Source organism: Sarcophilus harrisii, chromosome 4 (assembly GCF_902635505.1).
Source record: "Sarcophilus harrisii chromosome 4, mSarHar1.11, whole genome shotgun sequence".
NCBI lineage: Eukaryota > Metazoa > Chordata > Mammalia > Dasyuromorphia > Dasyuridae > Sarcophilus > Sarcophilus harrisii.
This window is the reverse complement of record NC_045429.1, coordinates 335374042-335396046: the sequence shown is the minus strand read 5'-3', so window position 1 is coordinate 335396046 and position 22005 is coordinate 335374042. Positions and strand designations below refer to the sequence as shown.

At 36.8% G+C, this 22005-nt stretch overlaps 1 pseudogene; it reads right to left on the bottom strand.

Annotated features, from left to right (window-relative positions):
• Positions 1-472: 472 nt before the first annotated feature.
• On the bottom strand, positions 473-20375 carry LOC111720512 (annotated as a pseudogene).
• Between the last annotated feature and the right edge of the window lie 1630 nt (positions 20376-22005).

Here is a 22005-nt window from a genome sequence, read left to right as displayed (position 1 = left end):
TTCCCACCATCCTAGGGAGCAAGTTATTGTTCAATCATGCACGAATTCTTCTTGATCCCATTTGGGATTTTCTTGGCAAAGACACTGGATAAGTTTTGCCATTTCCTTCTCCAGCTCATTTTACAGATGAGTTAACTGAGGTAAACAGGGTTAAGTGACTTGCCCAGGATCATATAGGTCATAGAGCTAGTCTGAGGCTGGATTTGAATTCACAAAGATGAGTCTACCTGACTCCACTGCATCACCTAGCTTCCCAAGGAGAGCAGAGCTCTGGGGGAAGCTCCTTACATGAGGTCAGCCACATTGAGAAGTATTATAAAAGGTTTCCTTATTTTGAAGGGTCTTCATGTCCTCTTCTGTCACCATCTTGATAGCTACATTCTCTTAAAACCAAAGTACCTCCTTGGCCAATTCTATAAATACAATTCTGCCAGTTGATGGGAAGATCTTAATTAATAATCAAAGATACTTGTCACACACCAATCAGTCCTAAACAGTCCCCCATGACGAGATCATGTTCCTTTTGGTTAGTGTCTCTATACATTGTATAGTCAGCAAAATGGACATGAATTCTTTGGGTCAGACAGTCCACTGATTGAAGAGAGAACAGCATTTCATCCATATTTATGTAATGCTGACAAGATCCTTTCAATGTGAGCTCCTCTTTCTTGACTAGATTCCTGGTAAGACTCCTTATAAACTTCTGGATCACTTCTAGCCCATCTGAGGGTCAATAAGAGAACCACCTCAGTGTTACCCTCTGCATTTCTGGAATATTTCCTAGATCTTATCCTTAAAACTATGGCTTAACATTTCTGCAAACTCATCTAGAACTAACATCTTGGTATATTTGGGAGAGGTTATTGTTTGTCATCCTTCCTATATGAATCAGATTTAAGTGACGCAGAGTTGCATAAAGTGATCAGCCTCATTCTCTCTCCCAGAGTCACCGAAGTCCAATGACAAGACAAAAGTCAGCAATACTGGCCATGGCCCAGTGGCCAACCTTGCTGTCTTCAATGTCTGACCAAGCTCTAAGTGCTCTGCTTGGATAGAGCAATAGGCTGAGTTTAAATCCAGTCGCAGACACTCGCCACTTGTGTGAATCTAGGCAAGTCACTTGCCCCTGTTTGCCTCTATTAGAGGGCTAGGATCACTGGTTAAAAACATGGTCTAGGGTGCCCATAATGATGTGGGGAGCTTCCATCTGTAACTTCTGAATCTCAGCTTGGACATTTATTTATTTGTTCCTCCAAAGTAAGCATAGCATGAGGCACCCATGTAGTCTTCTAGTGCCATCATTCCTTTTTTGTGGGGAGGGATCTTTGTGATGCTTTCAGTCCAATTCAATCTGTTGCAAAATGAAAATGACAAATGTTTTCCATCATCTCAGTTCCAGTGTAGACTTGAGCAATCACATCATAAGCCTTTGTATAAGGAAGCATTACACGTTGCTTGGTGGCTTCTCCAAACTGTAAATACTAGGAGAGATTCTGAAACAGTTCATATAATATCCTCAAAGATAGCCACAATCTCAGTTTTCAGTTGTACTGTCAAGGTCCATCCCATCAGGGCCACTGACTTCCCAACATGATCCTGGGAACTAAGGTCTCTCTATTCACTTCTCAATCCCTTCTAATATGGTTCCTTCCAGTCAGCCTAAAACTGCTCTTTCCAAGGTTGCTAACAAGGTCTTAATGGCTTAATCCAATGTCCTTTTTTTTGTTCTCAATCTTTTTGCCCTCTCCTTAGGTTTTGACACAGTTAACTGCTCCCTCCTTCTTATTCCCTAGATTGCATCAGCCTCTCCATTCAACAACCTCAATGATTCCCTTCTATCTAGGATCAAATATAAATTCCCGTTTGGCATTCAAAGCCCTTTACTTCCTGGCCTTATCTTACCTTTCTGGTATTCTTAACCTCTTACTTCTGTCAACTCATTCTATCTGAATTCCCTGAGCTACGTAGTCCCACTTGTTTCTTACACACAACCACTCCTGGGATGCTTTTGTAGGATAATGGCAGACTGGGTTTGCTGACTCTCATCCGAAAGGAACGTCCATTGTAACACACCTGACAAGGTATCATCCAGCTTCTGCTCAGAAAATCACCACCTCCTGCAAGCAGCTCACTCCAATTTTGAACAGTTCTGATTTTTAGAAAGCTTTTCCTGACCTCAAACCTAAATATGATTCTTTACAACTTTATTGTTCCTAGTTCTGCCTTCTGGGGCCAAACAGAAGATACTAAGGAAAAGCATTCCAGACTGACTGGAGAGGGAGTACAAAGGAATGGAGAAGAGATGCATCATAGTGTGTAATTTTTCACAGAAACAGACCATGGGCAAAATTTGGCCTGCAGTGGGGTAATATGCTGACCCCTGATTTATTTTGTACTAATAGTTGGCTTCTGAGATCCCTTCCAATGCCTAACTTCTGGGATTTGGGGATTCTGAGAGTAGTTTAGGGAATTAATCTCCCCCCTCCCTCTTCCTCTCCCTCTCCCTCCCTTCTTTCTCTCTCTCTTTATCTCTCTCTGTCTCTGTCTCTCTGTCTTTCTCTCTGTCTCTCTGTCTCTCTCTCTCTCTCTGTCTCTCTCTCTGTCTCTCTTTTATATCTGATCCCCATCTCTTACATCCTCCCTTCTGTCTTTTGAGAAAAATGGAAAGGGGAAAAAGGGCTGTTTAAACAGCCTCAGATTTGGAAAAGGGAAGAAACAAAAGAGAAATAATAATACCAGATCTCATTTTGTACCAAGATTCCCTCTTTTTCTATGTCTTCCTTCGCATAGATATCCTTCTAAGTCTGTGGTATTAAATTCAAATTAAAACACAGGCACTACCATTCATAAAGATCCCTATGGCCCACATATGGGCAACTAAGCGTTGGAGTGGATAGAGGGTTGAGCTTGGAGTCAGGAAGACTGAGTTCAAATCCAGTCTCAGATACTACTTGAGTGACTCTGGGCAAATCATTTTGCCCTGTTTGCCTCATCTGTAAAATGAGCTGGAGAAAGAAATGGCAAACCACTCCAGTATCTTTGCCAAGAACATTCCATACAGGGTCACCTCAGACACAACTGGACAACATCAACAAAATGAACCACATATTGATTTAGAAAACCACATATTAGTATTATCTTTGTTCTACTGTATTTTTATGTATTTTGTTCACTATTTCCCAATTACATTTTAATCTAGTTCCTGTCACATAAGGAGAGTTTCTGGTCACAGAAGCACGTGTCCGATACCTCTTCTCTGCTTGAAATCTCTGGTTGACAATGATATGATATTATCTATCAATCAATGAGCATTTATTAAAATATCTATGTGCCAAGCACTATATTGCAACATATTTATAATACAAAGACAAATCTGAAAGAGTCTCTGCTTCAAGAAATCTGCATTCTGTTTAGGAAAGCATGTATTCCTTAAATAAATACAAAATACATGAAAAATAAGTACCCTAGAGAAGGGACAATATTGCAAAAAATACCAGCAACTGGACAAATCAGGAAAAGACCTAATGGAGCAGATAGGGCTTGAGGTAAACTTTGAAAAACACTAGGGATGAGATGGCAATGAAGCATACATCTCTCCTTTATCAGAAAGGTAGGGGATTTGGGCAAAAAAAATGTTCTACATACTCTTGCAGATACAATTAACTATTCAGTGTTTTTACCTAAGTAGTTTTCTTGGTTAATAAGAAGGTTTTAAGTATGGGGAGGAGGTGTGGGTTTGTGCCAGAAGAATCCTGAAATAACTATGAATTTAAAAAAAAAAAAAGGAATCAATAAAATTTTTGTAAAAGGTTGTTAGAGAAGGAGATACACAACTCTCTCTCCTTCCCTCTGGGATGGAACCGGGTTTGACCTGAATTTTTAGCCCTTCTCCTTTATTCCCCTGCTATCCCATTCCCCTAAATTAACTCCCTACTTCTAAACTGTTTCAAGTGGAAAAATTCACGATTTTAGCAAGAATGATTCCTCCATTTTATTCAACCATAAGAAAAAAAGTTCAGAAACAGAAGGCTTCCTGGTAGCTTTCTACAGTCACAACCCCAAGAGATTCATTTTTTTCCCTTCAAATAGTATGGTCTTAGAATCCCAGGATTAATTAATAAATTGCATAGCCAGTAACTTTCATGTTTATTTAAGCCTATGAGATTAGAGTATGTGGGGAAAGAAGGAATGAAAAAGAGAGAAAGAAGTGAAAGTTGATGGGGAAATAGCCTTTTCTGATTTATTTAATAAATAATATATAAAAAGGGGCAGCAAGGTAGTACAGTGGATAAAGCACTGTGTTTGGAATCAGGAAGACTCCTCTTCATGACCTCACACACTTACTAGCTGTGTGATCCTGAACAAGGCACTTACTCCTATTTGCCTCAGTTTCCTCATATGTAAAATAAGCCAGAGAAGGAAATGACAAAACACTCCAGTATCTTTGCCAAGAAAACCCCAAATGAGTTGACAAAGAATTGGACATGATTTAAATGATTCAACAACAGCAATATGTAAGAAATTTCAGTGGAATGTTAAAGGTTAATTAATTAATTAATGCCATCTGGTCTTTTATGAGGAAATATCAGAATATATCCTTTATAAATCAGTAATATTGAGGAAATGAATTTTATATATATACTAAAACTTATAAATGGGATAGTCTGCTCTAAACTCTACCATGTTTTCTTCTAGCAATACTTTTGGATAGTGGATCATTCTTATAATACACTTTCCCTTGACCATTATGTGTTAAAAATATATATATATATATATATCTAGTTTAAAATGAGAAAATCTCAAGGTTACATAGTATAGACACTCAATCCAGGCACTCATTAAAACCAATTCAGGCTGATTTACTTTCTCATGTTAAGGTTAATATGGTGGTACACAGTTCTAAATACCAAGAATGAACTCTTTAGTTCAATGACAAAGAACCAACTTAAGCTGATGAATTCTTGATCAAATCTCTCTCTAAATTCAAACAATAGCACAAATATGAAGTTGCTCCCTTCCCCCTTACCACCTTTTTTAGAAAGCTGCATCTTTAAAGTACACTGTGGCAAAAGGAAACACACTTCCCCCACCCGTTTCCTTAGCTTTTGGGTATTTGGGTATTGTAATTGTATTGCTGGGTAATAAAATACAGAGAGGACCAGAAAGAATCAAAAATAAACAGGACAATTTTAAAGACTATATGTTGAATTTATTTTATATGTAAGTACATAAAAGCTTTGGGCTCACTCTCCCAACATACATTTCAACTAGTAGGCTGTCAGAGCAAGATTCCCATCCCTTAGAGTTCTACAATTTAACCCTGAAGGTTTAGAGATTCCTTTATAGTAATATTCTTCATAATCCCCCATCTAGGATGTTCTCCCCAATTAATATAATTCCAACATTATAGAGTCAACTGCCTAATTTCTTCCCAATATTAATTAACACTGCTTAATTTTTAGAAAGAGATTTTACTGAGAAAATAAAACAAGACCCAAAGTACAAAAGCATCCCAGACCAGAAGCACACTGTTCTACCAACTTTGTCCCTGAGGACAGTGGACTCTAACTGGTACTGTATTCCTTTCACCAAAGAAATTCCTAAGAGTGGCATAGTCAATCATTGAGTCCAACCTTGCTTTGTAGGCTGCTGGGTCAATCCTCTGCTTTTGAAACTTTCAACAACATAATTTAATCCATCTTCTTTCTGTTACTCATTCATCTAAGATCAGGAAAGAATAGACCCAATAGTAACACACGCACAAAAAAAACAACAACATAGAAGTTGTGTCTTTATGACCATATTACAGGGAAGCTAAGGTACTGTAACAATGACTGCCATTGCTACTGATCCCCTCTCTCTTTCCACCCCCAAGTCCACAACTTTTCTTACCCTTCACTTAAAAGGCTCCATGTAGAAAAAGATTTCATGTGTCTTTTTATACACACATTCACTTCTTGGGAAAGCCAGTTCAAAAGTTTTCCATGTGGCTTAGCTGTACCAGATCTAAAATTATATTATAGAGCAGCAGTTACCAAAACCATTTGGTACTGGCTAAAGAATAGATTAGTTGATCAGTGGAATAGGTTAGGTTCAAGGGACAAAACAGTCAACAACTATAGCAACCTAGTGTTTGACAAACCCAAAGACCCCAGCTTTTGGGATAAGAACTTACTGTTTGACAAAAATTGCTGGGAAAATTGGAAACTAATATGGCAGAAACTAGGCATTGACCCACACTGAACACCATACACCAAGATAAGGTCAAAATGGATTCATGACCTAGGCATAAAGAATGAAATTATTAATAAATTAGAGGAACACAGGATAGTTTACCTCTCAGACCTGTGGAAGGGGAAGGAATTTATGACCAAAGAAGAACTAGAGATCATTACTGATCACAAAATAGAAAATTTCGATTATACCAAACTGAAAAGTTTTTATACAAACAAAACTAATGCAGACAAGATTAGAAGGGAAGCAATAAACTGGGAAAATATTTTTATAGTCAAAGGTTCTGATAAAGGCCTCATTTCCAAAATATATAGAGAATTAACTCTAATTTATAAAAAATCAAGCCATTCTCCAATTGAAAAATGGTCAAAGGACAAACAGATAACTCTCAGATGAAGAAATTGAAACTATTTCTAGTCATATGAAAAGATGCTCCAAGTCATTATTAATCAGAGAAATGCAAATTAAGACAACTCTAAGAACCATACACACCTTGATTGGCTAAGATGACAGGAAAAAAATATGATTGTTGGAGGGATCGGGAAAACTGGGAATTGGACATTGTTGGTGGTTGGAACTCAACCATTCTGAGCAATCTGGAATTATGCTCAAAAGTTATCAAACTGTATCCCTTTGATCCGGTGTTACTCTGGGCTTATATCCCAAAGTTATAAAGAAGGAAAGGGACCTGTATGTGCAGAATTTTTGGCAGCCCTCTTTGTAGTGGCTAGAAACTGGAAACTGAGTGGATCCCATCAGTTGGAGAATGCTGAATAAATTTGGCATATAATATTATGGAATATTACTTTCTTAAGAAAGCCAAAAAGGATGATTTCAGAAAGGCCTGGAGACTTACAACGATGCGAGTGAAATAGAGGACCAGGGTCATTTATCTTCAACAACAATACTATTGATGACCAGTTCTGATGGCCTGGCCATCCTCACAATGGAATCAACCAAATCATTTCAATGGGCAGTAATGAACTGAACCACTCCCAGAAAAAAGAACTCGGAGATGACTAAAACCATTACATTAATTTCCCAATCCCTATATTTTCCCACCTGCATTTTGATTTCCTTCACAACTAATTGTACAATATTTCAAGTCTATTCTTTTTAAAAAAAATAACGTTTGTCATATATATTTTTTATCTAATTTATATTTTAATATATTTAAATTCTGGTCATCCTCATCTGGGGGGGGTGAAGGTAAGAAAAATGAACAAGAGGTTTGGCAATTTTAATCTGTAAAAATTCCCTTTATAAACCTTAAATAAAAGGCTATTAAATAAAAAAAAAAATAAATAAAAAGTTAAAATTAAAAAAAAAAGTTTTCCATGGCAATGTGATATACCAAAAGGAAACAGAATACCTGTTATGCTCTAAAACAGGAGTAAAGATCATTTCCAGAATCAGGCTCACCAAACTTCTGTGCAAGCTAATATCAATCATATAGTATAAAAAGCAAATGTAAGAACTGGACCCTTTATTGGCTAATCTCCATTATACCTATTTTAAAAGTAAGTTTTGTGAAATGGAGATTCACAAATTTCATGTACAATTCTCACTTTTTATTTTTCAAAATACATGCAAAGATAGCTTTCAGCCTTCATCCTTGCAAAACCTTGTGTTGTGGATCTTTGCAAGGACTTTTTTTTTTTTGCAAGAGTTTTTTGTTTATTTGTTTGTTTTAGGTCTTTCACGTATAGTTTGACTCTACCTGATGACTTGAACTAATTTAGGATAGCTAAGAGCTTTCTTGATATCTCCTCATTTATCTTCTGCTTTAGCCATTGCCAACAATTTTCTCCTATTTTTCCCACTCCAAAGACCATTGTCTTTGAAAGAAAAAACAAGCAAATTGAGATAAGCAGTTCTACTTTCTCTCCATTATTTATATATTGTCATATCATCTACCACAATTAGCAGTCCATTGTCCTCCTTTGTTCTCCTCTTGCATCAAATATGGCTTTTAAAAGTCACTTTTTAAATTGTGAATACAAAATACTTAGAAGTCTATCTGCCAAGACAAATCCAAGAATTATATGAACACAATTACAAAACACTTTTCATATGAATAAAGTCAGATCTAAACAGTTGGAAAGATGTTGATTATTAATGGGTACGCCAAGGCAATACAATAAAAATGACAATTCTACCTAAATAAATGTACTTATTTAGAGTCACACTAATCAAACAACCAAAAAAATTATTTTATACAGCTAGCAAATAATAATTAAAAATTCACCTAGAAGAACAAAAAATCAAGGGAATCAATGAAAAAATAAGTGTAAAGGAAGGTAGCCTCACAGGAGCACATCTCAAGCTATATTATGAAACAGTATCATCAAAACAATCACTGGCTGAGAAATAGAGTGGCAAATCAGTGGAACAAATTAAATATACAATATAGAGAATATAACCATAGTAAGCTAGTGTTTAATCGATGCAAAGATCAAAGCTTTGGAGACAAGATATCATCTGACAAAAATTTCTGGGGAAACTGAACAGCAGTTTAACAGAAATTAAATATAGACCAACATCTCATGCTGTATATTAAGATCAAAATGGGTACATGATTTAAACATTAAAGGGTGATATCATAAGCAAGCTAGGGAGCGTGGAATATTTTACTTTCAGATCCATGGATAAAAGAAGAATTTATGACCAAACAAGAGATAAGAGAGCATTAGGAGAGTTAAAATGGGTAATTTTGGTCACACTGCGGTAAAATAGTTTTGCACAAACAAAACCAATGCTACCAAGATTAGAAGGAAAGCAGAAAACTGGGGGAAATTTTTTTTTACAGCAAGTCTCTGATAAAAACCTCATCTCTCAAATATATAGGGAACTGAGCCAAATTTAAAAGAATGTCATTCCTCAGTTGATAAATGGTCAAAGATGGTTTTCAAAAGAAGAAGCTAAAGCTAAATATAGTCACATGAAAAAAAATGCTCTAAATATCTATTAATCAGAGAAATATAAGTTAAAACAACTTTGAGGTACCACCTTAGAACTATCAGATTGGCTAAAAATGCAGAAAAAGAAAATAATAAATATTGGAGAGAATGTGGAAAAATTGGGATACTAATGCACTGTTGGTGGAATTATGAACTGATGCAAAGATTTTAGAGAGCAATTTGGAACTATGTATAAAGAGCTATAAAACTATGCATACTCTTTGACCCAGCAATAACACTACTTAATCTGTAACCCAAAAAGACTTAAACTTTCAAAAGAGGGAAAAAGACCTATATACAAAAATATTTATAACAGCTCTTTTGGTAGTGGCAAAGAATTGGAAATTGAGGAAATACCCATTAATTGAGGAATATTTGAACAGGTTTATTGTGATGGACTATTACTGTGCTATAAGAAATGATGACCAATAATTGTGATGGACTTGGATCTTTTCAACAATTAGAGGAGGCAGATCAGTTCTAATAGACTTGTAATGAAGCGAACCATCTGTCTCTAGAGAGAGAACTATGAGTACTCAATAGTGTGTGGATCACAACGTAGCATTTTCACCTTTTTTGTTGTTGTTTGTTTGCTTGTTTTTTTCTCCCTCATTCTTTTTTACTTTTTTATATGATTTTTCTTGTGCAGCATGATAAATGTGGAAATATGTGTAGAAGAATTTCACATGTTGAACTTATATTGGCTTATTCAATGTCTAGGGGAAGGGGGAGGTAAGGAAGGAGGTAAGGAGAAAAATATGGAACACAAGGTTTTGCAAGGATGAATGTTGAAAATTATCTTTGCATGTATGTTGAAAAATAAAAAGCTATTATAAAAAAAGAAATGATAGTTTCAGAAAAACCTGGGAAGACTTAGATGAACTGGTACAAACTGAAGTGAACAGAACCAGGAAAACATTATAAACATTAGCAACAATATTATATAGTGATCAACTGTGAATGACATAGCTATTCTCAGAAATATAATGATCCAAGACAATTCTGAAGGACTTATGATGAAAAATGTTATCTACCTCCAGAGCAAGAACTCATGATGTCTGAATGCAGATTAAAGCATACATTAAAAAAAAAAAAAAGTTCTTTATTTATTTTTTTTTGGCTTGGTCTGTTTCCTTTTGTGATATGACCAACATAGGCTTTGCATGACTGTACATATATAATCTATAACCAATTGCTTGCCTTCTCAAGAGAGAGAATTTGAAACTCAAAATTTAAAAGAACAAGTGTTTAAAATTGTTTTTACATATAATTAGGAAAATATAAAATATTCTTTAAAAGCCACTTTTTAATTATTCTATTAGAAGACAGACAGCAATTTGATCACTGGCAAGGGTCATCAGTCTAACATCTCTTCTTTTAGTTCCTCCAGTTGAATTCCAGTGAGCAGGGGCATGAATGGTTTAAAAGGAAACCCCTCATTATATTCCAGCCAGCTTCTTTTGTATTTTTGCTAAATGTAGGGTTTTTATGATTTGAAGAAATCAGGCAACTGATCCAGAAATGTGATATGAATTTGAGTGCCCAAAAGACAAAGTGGGACTGGATGGGGGAAGGAAGAATAATTTAAAAGATAGATTGAAATACCTAAAATTTTATTGAGCTAGCTGTCTAGATGCCTCTGGTTAAGGTGAAGGGAGGGTTCTATATCACAAAAATAGTTGAAATAGCCCTTATGACTATTTTTTAAGTCCCCTATACAGGAAGATGCTGTAGAGCATATGATAAACCTGGCAGATGGCAACATATCAGAAAAGACAAGTAGGTACTAGGGGAGATGATTCACAGATTGCAACCAAGGGTATGCTGGAGTCAGCAGGAACTGGCTTGCAAGAGCAGGTTGCAAAATTGTGCATGAGTATTTTCGCTTCAGAAATTGTAAATGCTACAAACCTTACAAATCAAACTTGATTAAATGATTTTTTGATTGTCTAGACTTAAGAAAATTGACGGCAAAGATGTTAATAATGCAGATTAGCTTTAAAGTGCATCCTGAATACATTTTTTAAAATTTTGGGAGAAAGAGTCATTAAACATTTACAAACACACTACTGTGAAATTAGTGGCTCTGGAAAAAAGCAAGGTGTTTTTTTGTTTGCCCTCCTTCTAAGAGAAACCAATGACAGACATCAGGAGGGTGTAAGTCTCTGACTTACAAGTAAATTGAATTTAAGTGAGGCAGGACTGTGCAAAACCATCAACCTCATCCCTTCTCCAGGGTCATTTGAGTAAGACAGGTCAGGACAAACTGGAGATGGCCCCCAGAGGAGCAAGATGTTGCTTCAAAGACAGAGGTTTCCATTAAAGATGCCAATTTAAGAGCAAGAACTGTTCTGGCTAAATTTTTGCCAGCCACATGAATTCTCTTTATTCATGCTCCCTGTTGTGCTTTCCCTGAGAGAAAGGATATCCCTATATGTATTGAAAGACTTTTCTTTGTCGTCTATTTTGCTATGCTGTTTAATTAAAAAATTTGTTTTGTATTGTGCACTGGACTTGGAATCAGGAAGACTTATATTCATGAGTTCATATCCAGCCTCAGAAATTTACTTTCTGTGTGATCCTGGGCTCTTAACCCTGTTTGTCTCAGTTTCCTCATCTGTAAAATAATCTGGAAAAGAAAATGGCAACCACGACTGTGTCTTTGCCAGGAAAACTCCAAATGGGATCAAGAATTGGATTAAAAAAATTGAACAACAAAGCCACCACTGAAGGGCTTATGTTTCAAGATGGCTACAAACTTAGTATTGCTGACAACTTAATGGGTATTTAAAAGAGAATGATCCTTTGGGTAGCTAGATGGTGCAGTGGATAGAGCAGGACCCTGAAGTTAGGAAGACCTGAGTTCAAATTTGACTTCAGACATTTAACACTTAATAATAGCTGCTGAACCTGGGTAATCACTTAACCCCAATTGTCTCAACCAAAAAAAACCAAAAAAATCAGATAAAGAGAGTGTGACCCTAAGCTCAGTTCTTTCTTCCTTTCTGCTTCAAATCAGGACTGTTTTGAGATACTTTCTATGGAGTGGGAGGAAAAGTAATTTGACCTTTCCACACCCATCCCTGACCTTCATGCATCTATAAGCAGATGGGATGTAAAAAATATGTCCTGCCCTGGTTAACCTGAATGTAGTTTGATCTGCATCTTTTGTGACTGTTCTTTACTGACCTCAGGTGAACAGACAATTATCCTGAGATAGATGTATCTTGTGAATCTGAGAGACCTGTATATCCTGGATCCCAATGGGTGAGAGCTGAATAGTGGTAAGGAAAAGAGTCTCCAGGCTCCATCACTCTTGGAGAAAACAGATATCAGCCAGAGGATTGACCTATGGCCATTATACCTGAAGACATATACAAAGGGTTATTAATACAGAACAGAAGTGAATTGTAAAATGTTCATTCAATCAACTTACCAACAGCTTTATGTTCCAACGAGATCTAAGTATCAGTCTCCCAGCAGATTCTAACAATAGTTAATTTTCTGAATCCTGTTTTAAGTTAGTTGTTCTGTTAATGTGCGTTATCAATATTTTATGTTTGGCATTTCTTTTGTGTAAGAAATTAAGATCTGTCCCATAAGTGACTTATATTGCATACTGTGTATTGTTTCTATTACCTCCCTCTTTTGGGAAATCTTCGATGTGATCCATTCCCTAAGCACAGGTGAATCAACTCACAGTACCCATGTCTAGGAGTTAACAAACTGAAAAGTTTAAGTAATGGGAGCCTAACATGGCTTATGAGAAGCCAGGATTCCCCAGGACTGATCCAAATCTTATGTGCTTGGGTCCAGATGAAATGGAAAAAGAGAAGTTCTTGTGAGGTAAGAACAGTCACTTAGTTTAGAAAAGTAGTTTCAATTATTTAACTTAGATCTACTAGTAAATCACTTCTTTTGCTTCACTACATGGTCAAGTTTAATGATAAAATTCCTAAGACAACTAAATATAGTTTTTCCTCATTCTGAGAGACCAGACTGGAAACTCAAAGTTCTTCAGTGAATCTATGATCTCATCAATTTCGACATTCTTTCAAATAATGTTGATCCCAACCCAACCACACCTACCCCTCCTGGCTACTCTTGCCCATGTCCTCCCATGAGTTTATCAAAGGGAATTAACTGAAGGCCTCCCTCAATTTCATTTAACAACTTTCAGAGAATAATTCCAGAGGTCTAACAATACAATATACTAATCACCATCCTGACAGAGAAGTGATGGACTTGGGGCACAAAATGAGATACTTTTTTGGGCCATGGTCAATGTAAGAATCTATTTGGCTTCCTTAGGCAACCTTCCCTAACAGGGACCTAAGCCCCAGAATGACAAAATCGTTTCCAGTATTTGGACAGACACTGAGATATAATGGCACTTCACTTTTCCCCTCCCCTCCTTCCAAGAACTCAACTTTTTATGAACTTAGAACAAACTCTTTGCCTACCTTGAGACTATGGTATGGTATACCATGATTAGTCAATTCTACCAGTCTTCCAGTCCCGAAAATCAGATCATTCCATTAAAAGTCAAGTCAAATCAACAAGCATTTATTAAGTGCTTAATGAGCCAAGCGCTGTGCTAAGTGCTGTAAGTGCTTAAAATCAAAATGGTGTTTAGCGGTTTGGTCATGTATACTTATTGTGTATCTAATTTATATTTTAATATATTTAACATCTACTGGTCATCTGAGGGAAGGGGTGGAGGGAAGGAGGGGAAAAATTGGAACAAGAGGTTTGGTGATTGTCAATGCTGTAAAGTTACCCATACATATAACCTGTAAATAAAAGGCTATTAAATTTTTTTTTTTAATGGTGTTTAGCCCAGCGATGTTATAATAAAATTAAAACCATATCCAAATCCTATTTAAATTTCCAATATGGTGGGGTGCTTGTAATGGAAAGAGTGGTTGATTTGGAATTAGTGTTTGAAGTTCAAATTCAGCTCTGGCACTTATACTACCAGGGTTACCTTGAGTCCCTCTGGGTCTCAGTTTCCCCATGAGGGAGCTGAACAATTCCCAAGATCCTTTCTGGCTCTAAACTCAATGAACTTCAGTTGCATTTTCCCTCCAAAGTTTTCCCTGAGCCCACAGTTTTCTCTACAACACTGATTCCCCATATCTAACTTTATCTAATACCTTTATCCAATCAAAACCACTCTAATTACACCTCCCCTTCTTCTAGCTTTAAGGTTTACCATGGACAGCCAAGTACTAGAACAACCTTGATAGGCACTTAGCCCGGGTCACTCATTTACAGTCACTTCATCACTACAGATTCTCTTTTTCTCCATTTATGCAATGGGAAAAATAACAGTTCACTATGAAATAAATTACATAATTAGTAATAATAATAATAATGGCCAGCATCTATATACCACTTTAAGGTTGCAAATATATATATAAATATTATCTCATTTTATTCTCATAACAACCTCTGTTATTATTATGCCCATTCTACAGATGAGGAAAATGAGGCAGATTTGAATTCAGTTGTCCTGACCCCAGACTCTAGCACTCTAGCTACTTCAATACCTAGCTGCCTATTGCCTACAGGGAAATAACATGTATAAGGGACTTTGGGGGTGGGGATTAAGCTAAAAACAAGTCTGAACTATCAATATTAATGTTTTACTAGCTCCTTAATCTCATTCTACTAGGTATACCTCCAACACTATAGATTACAACTCATCTATGTGTAACTTTTGTCCATGAATTTCCAACAATCTTCTCCATGAGAATCTACTGGATACCCTGAGAGTCTTTCTCCCAGCATATCTTTTGGTATGTTATAGGTACCATGGTGTAGGTACCAAAACTACGGTTTGTCACATGGGCTGGACAACCTTCTTTTATGCTACTTCCTGCATTAATAATGTAGCGAGTACTTATTTACACCCATTATTCCTCTCTTTATTGTCTGTTGGATCAGCCACAATTTTGATTCTTTAGAGAATGTAGCATCCCATAATTTGTATAGAATAATATTATTTTACTGGAGTCTCAATGTGACATGGGAATGACTATAGATTATTAAATTCCATAGGTTTCACCAAATTGAAAAAATTCAGTCAGCTAGTTAATAAGCATTTACTAAGTACCTACTATGTACCAGGCAGCATGAACAGAGTTCTTGGGGATACAAAAAAAGGCAAAATCCCTGCCTTTAAGAAGTACACAATCTAAGGGGGCAGACAACATGCAAACAACTACATATTGGCTAATATGGATATTTTGCATGACTTCATACACATAATTAATTTATATTGCTTTTGCCTTCTCAATGGGTAGGAAAGGAGCAGGAGGAAAAGAGAGAATGTGGAAATCAAAATGCAAAAATTAATGTTAAAATACATTAATTAATTTTTAAAAACCAACTATGTACAAATAAACTTAATATAGGATAAATAGGATATAATCAGCAGAGGGAATTTAGTAGAATTAAGATAGATTGGGAAAGGCCCAGAAATGAACTGCATCAAAGGACCAATCTATCTAAGTTTAGAGAAGCTCCACTCAGGCTTCTCATAGAGTAATTAAACTTTTTTGTTAGATTAACTCTTGAAGACTCTCTACGAAATTTAAAATGAGTTGAGCTCTATATAATAATAATAATAATAATAATAATAATAATAATAAGGGATCCCCTATATCAGTAAAATTATGGATTCTTGAAGTGTTATAGCTCATAATAACATGGGATCATGCCAGAAATACAACCAGATCTCTAATGAACCCGGATCTTAAGCAATTCTCTTCAACTTCTTAGCAGAAGGAAGGGGATGGATGATGCAAAGGGAACGAAACCTCTTGTCCTAGCACCCAAGTTAGGTGATGTTCTCAGCACTTCAGAGCAAAAAAAACACAGAATACCTGGCACCAAGATTATGCAGGGATGCAGAAGAGGACCAGAGGTATGGATATAATTTATATTCTATAGGTATCAATGATATATTACTGAGGTGCTTCTGATTGGTTTCCTATCCCTGACAATCAACAAAGTTACAAGAGAGTGGGGATGGGGAAACAGACGTTTCTAGTAAAGAAGATTCCTGATAGGAGGGTTCCAGAGAAAGGGCAAGATGGGGACGCCAGACAGGAAGAAGGAAACTTTCTCCAGCATAGATAGTCAGAGAAAGACCAGTCCTGGGGGGAAAAAAAACCACACAGATTTTTCTGAACTACCAAACTTGACATCCCCATGGCAAGAAGTCTCTCCTTCCTGTGTCTCCTCAATGAAAAGACTTTTGATCTGGCTCTGGATCTAGTTGATTGGCTTGACCATCCAATTCTACTTGAGCTTGATAAATTCAAGAGTTGGAGAGAAAGAGGTCACAGAAAGAAATGCAGAGAGGAGCTTCACAATGACAGGTTTAGTTCTCTGAGTGTGTGAATCCATGCAGCATCCCCAGATAGAAACATCCAACCCACCCTCCTGCTCTCTAAGTGAGAAGGAATTTTCTCCCAATTTTCTCTCTCATCCGTAGAGACAGAAACAATCATCCCAGGATCTCAGTTTTGTCCTGAAGTTAGCCAACAGGGAGAAAAATCCTGGTCAAAAATAAAGAATGGATGGCAGTAATCAGAGGAAAGTAGGCAGGCACAGATCCTGGCAGCTTTAAAAGGAAAAACAGAGAACAATGAGGGAACAGAAGCCCTATCTACCTTATGACCAGCAAAATCAGTGCAGGTGGGAGGGAGAAATCTAGAAATGACTTCTGAACCTGGGATCTGTGACCTTCATTTTCTTTCTTTTTTTTCTTCAATAGTATTTTATTTTTCTAAATGCACATAGTTTCCAACATTCATTTTTGTAATATTTTGAATTCCACATTTTTTCTGCCTCCTCTCCCCCATCCCTCTCCAAGATAGCAAGCAATCTCATATAGGTTAAACATATATAATCCTTTTAAAAATATCTCCATATTTGCCACGTAGTACAAGAAAAATCAGACCAAAAGGAGAAAAATAACACAAGAAAGAAAAAGCAAACAGAAGTGAAAATACTGTGCTTTGATCCACATTGGGTCTCCATAGTTCTCTCCCTTGATTCAGATGGCATTTTCCATACCAAGTCTATTGGAATTGTTTTGAATCACTGCATTGTGGAAAAGAACCAGGTGTGACCTTAATTATAATTTTTAAAAAACTGAACTAAACTATGATTGATTTCCTTTGTAATCCATTGTATTTTATCATATATACATGTGTGTATACTATCTATCTACCTATCTATCTATCTATGTATGTTATTCAGAGGAGAAATCTTTTGCCAGACCAACAAGGGACCCATGACACAAAAAAAGGTTCAGAATCCATAACTTAATTAAAAAAAAAACACCCTGAATTTCACTTTGATTGGTTTCTTTTGTAATCCCTTGTATTCATTCACATATTATACACACACACACACACACACACACACACACATATACATATCTTTACATATATATGTATATATATATATATATATATATATATATATATATTATTCAAAGGAGGACTCCTTTGCCAGACCACCAAAGGGGACAAAAAAAGGTTCAGATCCCTTAGCTTAACATGAATCTAAAGAAGGTCCATCTGGAGATTGTCACAAATATAGTTACAGAATTGTAATTCCTCTTTATTTCTCTCCTCCCTACTGAAGTATTATATGTCCCTAACCCAGAAAACTAGGTTAGTTAAATCAGCATTAGAGAGACAGTGTTGTGACTAAGAGTATTTATTTGAATCTTTATAAATATGTCCATGAGTATGTCAGAGGGGAAAGAGTTTCCTCAGCCTGTGTGAAGAGGTGATGGGGGAGAGTGTCTGGGATTGCGGATTGAAAAGAAATCCAGGACAGATTGGGAACTTCTCAACCAAGTCCAAGTACTTGCCAGATGAGACACTGGGCTGGTCCTCTCCAACTCCAGTCTGGCTCTGGCCAGTGTCAGCAACACCTCCCCCACTCTTCAGGTCTGAGCTAATCTGGGATCCTGGGGGTGCCCCAGCTTCTTTCCTGCCTAAAGATTGTAGTGTCTCCTGCCCTAGAGATGTCTCTGTACATGAGAGATTATAGGGAACCAGGAAAGGCAATGCGGAGGCATGAGGAGGGGGACAGGATTCTCACAAAGTTAGAACGCTGTCCACCTCCTGACAGAGGGTGATAGACTCAAGATATGGAATGAGGCACACATTTTTGGATACAGCCAAATCAGGAATTAGTTTTGCTTGATTATACATATCTCTTTCAGGGGACAACGGGGAGAAAGGAGAGAAAATGTTGTTAATTGAAAATAATTAAAAACAATAAAATGTAAAATAAAATTTTATAGAAATGATATAAACTTTGTATTTTACATATTTATATCAATTATGCAATTTATATAAATTTATTTAATCATTTCTATTATATTTATTATTTATAACACATTCAAAATTATCACATAAATTTTATAAGTTAAAAATAAAATAAAATTACTTTTAAAATAATAAAAATATTTATATAGTCACACCTTCAACATCACTCACCACCACTGCCCCCAACATCACCTTCACTTTCCAGTCCCCTCTATCTGAAGCCAAGGGTGGAGTCTGGTCAGGAGTTTTTCCAGGCTGGGCCAGTTCAACCTGACACAAGATAGCAGGAAATGGCAGGGGGGTGTAGGAGGGGTTGGGCCCTGGGGTGGAAAGAGGGCACAGGGCATTTCTGAACCATTTAAAATTGAACCCATATAAATCACATATATGACAGCAAGTGGCAGGCCTGGTCTATTGAGGCTGATGGGGATGGGGACTGGGGGACAGCAGTCCCTCCCACCCTCATTTCCTATTTCTGTAGTGAGTTCCAGCCCTTGATTTCCATGTCTGGATTTCATACAGGTCCAGACTCTCCCTCTGCCCCCATCTCCTTCCTCCACAGTCCATGCCCCAGGTTCCTAGCCCAATGTAGGGGCAGCAGAAAGGTCACAGAATCATCCAAAAGGATCCAAAAAGCCAGCCCATTATAGACTAGCAGTTTATAATGGTAGTATTGGGAGTGAGATGAGGCTGGAGCAGCAAAACACAAGATGAGAGAATCAGAGCTGAAAAGAGAACCTCAGAAATCACAGGATGCAGTAGGAAAAGTGGCAGAATCAGAATAATTCTAAGGGATCAGAAGATCTGGGCCTGAATCCCAGATTTCCTACCCACTACCAGTGAGATCTTAGCCAAGTCACTTAGATTTCTCATCTGTAAAACAAATGGAATGATCTGGATCCAGAATTCCTAAGCTGAGGTCCATGAACTTTTTTTTTTAATGTTGATAACTAATTTCAATAGAATCTGTGGCAATCCTGTGCATTTTATTATATATATATTTTAAAATATTTTTCTGAGAACAGGTTCATAGGTTTCACCAGATTACCAAAGAGAGTCATGATACAAAAAAATTATTAAGAAGCCCTGGTAGATTAGATGTTTTCTAAAGTCATTTCTAACTAAAATCTATGATTTAATCCAACTTCTTCTCTTTCTAATTGAGGAAATTGAGGTCTATAAAATTGTAATTAATGAGTTGCCCAAGATTCCTCAGATACTCAGGGTCAAGGTCAGGATTCAAAGCCTGGCTTTCTGACAGCAAATCCAGGTCTTTTTCCTTTTTTTCCCCCTTTAGGGACAATGTGACCTTTAGGGTCACATAGTTATTAAGTGTCAAGGGCCTGAGGTGGATTTGAACACAGGTTCTCCTGGACTGATACTCTATCCATTGCACCAACTAGCCGCCCCTAGGTCTCCTTCCACTGTATGATGGCACCTTTCCAGTGAGAGAGGAAGTGACCTAGCCCGAGCTAAGGACATTTTCCTTGATTCTGTGGGAGGTCAGGCTGGGTTTCTTGCTAGGGAACTCTGCCTAGAAAATGAATTCCTGAACAGAAGGCAGGAGCACCAAGGATGGAAGGGACAGCTGAGTAATAAATCAACTTCCACCCAAATGGAAAATAACAGCTGAAAGGAAATACCAGCCCCACCCCATTCTAGATCACTTGGGTAGCCACCCTAGTCCTGAATATTAGGCAACAGGACAGTGCTTATGGGCTCAAGAAACATTTTTAAAAATGTAAAAACAGAGTCATTCTACAGAATCACAAACTGTGGGAGTTTAGTGTTCACAGATTCAAAGCTATACCTTAGAAGCCATCTAGCCTAATTATCTAATTATTGATGGGGAAATTGAGGCACACAGAGCAGAAGTGATTTATCAAACCTCATCTGTTAGATAGAGCAAGGCTGAGAACCCAGGTCTTAGTTTGCTTCCAATCCTGTGTTTTTTTCCCACTCATCAGCAACTTAGCTTGGAGCTTCATCCCACGACCCTTTACTTAAGAATCTTTTGCCCCTTTAACCTAGAACTCCAATAGCTAGACAAATACCCCAGAGAAATCAAAAACAGAGAGAAGGGTCCCATGTGTGTCAAAATATTCATGGCGGTGTTTTTTTTGTGGTTGCTGAGAGTTTGGAGCCAAGTAGATACCCATCCACTGGGGACTGACTAAATAAATTATGGTAAATGGAATGTCACTGAGTTAAAAGAAATGAGGAATAGAAGGAATTCAGGAAAAAGATCCAAGCATCAATAAAACATTTTAAATAAGCAGAAGAAAACAATTGCATAGAAAGAGATTCCAAAATAAAACAGTTGTATTATTAGTTTGTATGTATACACTCATATATGTTTATACCCTCACCTATATGAACATATGTATATTATATATAGTGTATATATGTGTATGTGTTCTAGATATAGTATATAAACACAAATACTATGTGTATTTTAGTCATATCCAACCCCATGAACCATAGCCTGCCAATATTGTCCATGAAGTTTTCTTGACAAAGATAAAAACCGCTGGATTTGTGGATTAAGGTAAACGACTTTAAATGACTTGCCAACTAATAAGTTTCCAAAGTTGGATTTGAATTTGTCTTCCTAACTCCGGGCCCATAGTTCCATTCCCATCTAGCTACTTCTATGCTTTATATACATGTGTGGATATGTAAATGTGTATATATATATGAATGTATTGTATATTTGCACACATTATTATATTTCATTATATTACTATATTATATCATATAATTTCTTAAACTATTAGATTCACTTTACTCCTTTCAATCACCTCCCCTGGAGCATCCTCCTCCATAACCCCCTTACTCATGAGCTATTCCCAATCCCCTCCACTTCTGGAACCATAAACCACAATTAAATCAGATCTGCAACCACCATTCTTGAATTGGATGTCAAGCTATGCTCCTACCGCGCCCCATTCATCATCCCTATAACTTTGCAGACCATTGAAATTGTCCCTCCCAGAGAAATATTCCCCTGTATGGGCTATCTACCCATACAGGAAGTAATCAGGGCAGGGAATGACAATCTTTGTTCTTATACTCTTATCTGCAGATAGTGCAGTGCTTGGCATGTGGTAAGTGCTTAATAAATGCTTTCCATATGCTCCTTAAAAACCAAACCATATACATCAGAAATTCTGTTTCCTACATAAGCCTTCTTATTCTTTGTAAACTAAAATGTTTGTGTTTGTGATGAACTATTAATTTTACAATAAAAAAGGAAAAGTTAATTAAAAACATTGAGGGAAGTGGGAAGAATTATGTGCAATATGAGATCAGGATTCAGGAAAACAAATGTACCCAACGATTGCAGCCATCTAAATGGAAAGAACAAAGGAACTGAAACAATGCTGTGCAATTCTAATTTTCAACGTTGACCTCGAAAAGGGGCAAGCAAATGTACCTTCCTCCCTTCTTTG